The sequence below is a fragment of the Penaeus japonicus genome, unplaced genomic scaffold (assembly GCF_977035675.1).
Source record: "Penaeus japonicus unplaced genomic scaffold, GWHDUDI00000001_assembly GWHDUDI00000021, whole genome shotgun sequence".
NCBI lineage: Eukaryota > Metazoa > Arthropoda > Malacostraca > Decapoda > Penaeidae > Penaeus > Penaeus japonicus.
Genome location: NW_028234423.1, coordinates 30741647 through 30746646, shown reverse-complemented (window position 1 = coordinate 30746646; position 5000 = coordinate 30741647).

Here is a 5000-nt window from a genome sequence, read left to right as displayed (position 1 = left end):
ACTATTAATAGAACAGGTTACGCAACAGGTCGCCTTCGTACCTCCCGTTGTCGTCATAGGCCTTGGGCCATATTTTTTTTATCGGGCCCCAACCTCCCATACAGGAAGCGAGACAGTCAGAGTCAGAGTCAGAGTCAGAGTCAGAGTCAGAGTCAGAGTCAGAGTCAGAGTCAGAGTCAGAGTCAGAGTCATTCAGAGTCAGAGTCAGAGTCAGAGTCATTCAGAGTCAGAGTCAGAGTCAGAGTCATTATTGTTATTGTTCTTTGAGTTTAGATAGGTAGATAGATAGATAGATAGATAGATAGATAGATAGGTAGGTATGTTGGCAGACAGACAGACACTTACTCACAGACAGACAGACAGACAGACAGTTTCATTTTTTTCTCATAATGTTTTGATCTCACTTCTATTATTGAAGGGGTGAGGGGGAAGGAAAGGGGGAAGGGAGATGAACGTATAACTCAGTAAGAAGTGAGATGAAGTGCTGTCTGTACATGCGGTACCTGTGATAGCGCTATCAATATCTCATGGAAAGCAGCGCATTGCCTGTTATATGTCTTCTTTATCAGCTGTGGGTGATGGGGAAGGAGGAGGGAGGGGGGAGGGAGGAGGGAGGAGGGACGGGAAGGGGTAGGGAGTACAAAAGTAGTCTTGGGGGATTTTTTTGTTTGTTTCTTTGATAATGGCTTATCAGTGACTGGGGGGGTTTAGTAGCTTAATAAACCTTACACCATGAGATGACCAGGTGTTTTAAGAGTGTTCAGTGTCATTCAGTGTCCCCTTCTCCTCCCCCCTTCCACCACTCCTCCTCCTCCTCCTCCTCCTCCTCCTCCTCCTCCTCCTCCTCCTCCTCCTCCTCCTCCTCCTCCTCCTCCTCTTCTTCCACCTCTCCTCTTCCACCTCTCCTCTTCCACCTCCCCTCTTCCACCCCCCCTCTTCTACCCCCCTCCTCCTCCTGCTCCACCCCTCCCCTCCCCTCCCTTCCCTTCCCTTCCCCTCCCTTCCCCTTCCCTTCCCCTCCCCTCCTCTCTCCTCCCTTCCCCTTCCCTCCCCTCCCCTCCCTTCCCCTCCCCTCTCCTCCCTTCCCCTCCCCTCTACTTCCCTTCCCCTCCTCTCCCCTTCCCTTTCCCCTCTCCTCCCCTCCCCTCCCCTCCCCTCCCCTCCCCTCCCCTCTCTCTCTCTCTTCCTCGGAGACCCAACGCAGCAGCCTCGGCCGATGACGTGCAAGGTCGCCTCCTGCCGCCGAGGATTGGCCGCGAGGGGGCGGGCTCAGCGGCGGGCTCAGCGGCGGCGCCTGATTGGCCAACGGCGTGCGTCGTCTTGTGTTATCGCCTCGACCGGTTATTCGCTACGAAGGGAGAAGAGGGGTTGAGGAGGGGCGGAGGGGCGGAGGGGTGGAGAGGTGGAGAGGTGGAGGGGGATTGGAGGAAATAGGTAGTGCCAGGATGGGTATGATAAGGGTCGGGGGGGTGGGGGGACTGACAGGAGTAGTGGAGATATGGGGGTTGAGGAGGGGGTTTGTAAGCAGGGAGGGAGGGGGTAGAGGAGGAAGAGAGGGGGCAGAGGGAAGAGGGGGGAAGGGAAGGAGGGGGCAGAGGGGGCCGAGGGGGAAGAGAGGGAGGGGGTAGAGGGGGAACGGAGGGAGGGGGCAAGGGGGCCGAGGGGGAAGAGAGGGAGGGGGTAGAGAGAAAGGAGGGGGCACAGGGGGAAGGGAGGGAGGAAGGCAGGCGAGATTCACCCTGGATTGGGTTGGACGCGCCTCGACTGACTTCTGTGTGTGTGACTGTAGGGTCGTGGCCGAGGTAGTGCAGATGCCCGTGCCACGCCAGCTGTTTGGCTATGGGTTGTGCGGTGGCGTGTGGGGGAGGGGGAGGTGGAGGTGAGGGAAGCGGTAGGTGGAAGAAAGTGCAGTGTTTGTTTGTGACGACTTGAGGTTTCGCCATTGGCCGGTAGAGTGAAGACAAGATCATTCATTTACGTTCTTAATTAAGTGTGACATTGAAAACTGATCAAGAAAATGAAAATACCAAGACTAGCGCATCGTATCTGAACAAGTGCATACACACAGACCACGACAATGGAAAGTGGACAGGCAGCAAGGGCGGAAAACGTGGCTGGATGCTGGTGGAATGCGCCCCGTCAAGAGATGCGATTCGGAGAGTGAAGCGAGATGAGTGATGCAGCATGGCAACGGTGTTTTGGCATTGTGCTTGTCTTGAGACGAGACGAAAAAGGAAAATAGGCGAAACGAAAAAGGAAAATAAATCGTGTGAGGTGGTGTGGGAGGTGTGGTCTTTTTTCTTTTATTATTATTATTATTTTTTTTTGGGGGGGGATGGCGACTTTGATTAAATTTTACTCTTTTTTTATATGTTAATGGGATGTTATTGCAATGTTAATCTTGTCAGTGATACGGGAATGACGGTACAACTTTTTGGAGTAGAAAAGAGAATGGTTCTGATAATTAATTAAGAGGTTGATGACGGTGATGCTATTGGGAGAGTGGTATTTAGAATAACGTTTAAGTGTGCACGAAGGAAGTGGATTTGTCAAAATAGCTTTTCTATGAATGAAAATATTCACGTATGTATATGTTTTTATATGTATATGTATGTTTGTTCTTTTATTATCGAATAAGTACTGAATCTGATAAAGATGAAAAGAAAGAAAAGTAGACAAGAATATAAATGGCCCCATTTATTGTTCTCTCGCGCACGGCAACGCACGGAAGATCCGTGCTTTGAAAGGATGCAGCACCCTTTCGTGGATTTTTGTTTAGCTACTGTTTACACTTGGAAGGGAAGCAACAGTTCTTTTTCTTGGTGTTTTCCCTCTTCTTCTCCTGCTCCTTTTCTTTCTTATTCTTATTCTTCGCCTCTTACTTCTCCTTTTCATTTTCTTTCTTCTTTTTCTTCGACTCCTTCTTCTCCTCCTCCTCCGTCTACTCCTTTTCCTCTTTTTTTTTTTGTCTAATCCTTTTCCTCTTTCTCCCTCTTCTTCTTCTCCTTCTTCTCCTCCTCCTCCTCCTCCTCCTCCTCCTCCTCCTCCTCCTCCTCCTCCTCCTCCTCCTCCTCCTCCTCCTCCTCCTCCTCCTCCTCCTCCTCCTCCATCTCCTCCTCCTCCTCCCCCCCTCCTTCTCTTCCTCCTCCTCCTTCTCTTCCTCCTCCTCCTCCTCCAACCTTGGCATTAGGTCAAATCTTGTATTGAGTGTTCATTAATTTCATACGACCACAACTGACCTGGTCGACTTTTCTTTGTAAAATAATCAAGCGCTCGTAAATAATCCTTGTCCATTGTCAAGTGCAAGAATATTGCAATTAATCCTCAGGGACACCCCTTTGATGCAAACCAAGCCCAGCAATCTTATTTGCACCTGGTCATTAAGGTGCTTTTGCAAAATTTCTGATTTTTTGTTTTCAACCCACGTGATTAGTCCCACGTGTTGCTTCTTCAGAGTTGAGAGCACGAAGGGCAACAAACCCGGAACGTCACAGTACGTTTATGAATATGTTGCAAGTTCAGGTTTGTTTGTGTTGGATGGCATTCATAGTTGGGGGATAGAGAGGTGTGTGTGTGTGGTGTGTGTGTGTGTGTGTGTGTGTGTGTGTGTGTATTACTATTTTTATTTTTATTTTTATTTTTGTTTATTTTTATTTTTATTTTCATTTTTTGTTTGTATTTTCTTTCTATATTTTTATTTTTATTCTTGTTGATTATGTTCAGTTAAGCATCAAACATTTTTGTTTTTGTTTAAATTGTCATGTTATTTATTTCCATTTTTATTGGCTGCGTGGGGGGGGGGGGGTGTCGGAGCAGGTGTTGAAACACATGTGCAGTTTTCGGTTGACCGGTGCGAGAGAAGGTACAGTTGTTTTCGTGCGACGCCCTCGTAGTGTTTGATGGCGGTGCTTCTGAAGCGGCCGTGTTGTCCTGAGTCCTACACAGGATCTGTTGGACGTCCTTCCTGTAAACCCATTGGGCGTCCCGACTCCTCCACGTCCATTTCTTCAGCCGCGTCTGCTGCTCGAGGAGTCGGGGAAGTTGTGGTCTTGACGAAAATACTCGAGGGCGTGTTGCTGCTCGACCGCCGCCCAGCCCCCCATTGTTTGTGAAGGTGGCTCGCGGGCGTGGCGCCACGTCGGAAGTGCGCTTCGACCGTCGATGGGCAATAGGCGCTTCGTTTCTATTTTTGTCTCCCGAGTGCATTGCGAGTGTGTGTGTGTGTCTGTGCTGATAGTGCACGGAGCCTTACGAGGGGTAGGGGTGGAAGGGGGTGGGGGTGGGGGTGGGGGGCGTGTTCTTGTTGTGAGGTAGATGTCTCGTTGATGTGGGCGCCCTTTCAATCTACCTACCTTCGCGTCGTAGGAATCATGTGCAGGTCGGGGTCCCCTTGCTCAGACTCGGTCCTGGTTCCTTTGGCCGCCCAGCCTCCCGTTTTGGTTGCATTGCAATTTTCACTCTCTCTCTCTCTCTCTCTCTCTCTCTCTCTCTCTCTCTCTCTCTCTCTCTCTCTCTCTCTCTCTCTCTCTCCTTCTCTCTCTCTCTTCTCTCTCTCTCTCTCTCTCTCCTCTCCCTCTCTCTCTCTCTCTCTCTCTCTCCCTCCCCTCCCTCCCTCCCTCCTCCCTCCCTCCCTCCCCTCCTCCTCCCCCCCCCCCCACCCCCCCCCCCCGTGTCAGGCGCGTCTAGGCTAGCTTCAGACCCTCATGAATAGTGTCATAAATGCATAATATGATATATATATATTTATTATTACCATTGTTATTTTTACTTATTTTCAAAACGATCGTGAATCATACAAAGATCCTTATTGGCTGCGAATAATGCCCATGATCCGCCTACCCTAGTGAGAGAGGGAGGATGAGAGAGGGAGGATGAGTGAGTGAGTGAGTGAGTGAGTGAGTGAGTGAGTGAGTAAGAGAGGGAGGAGGATGATGAGTGAGTGAGTGAGTGAGTGAGTGAGCGAATGAGTGAGTGGACAGACTAGGCCAGTATGTAAGACT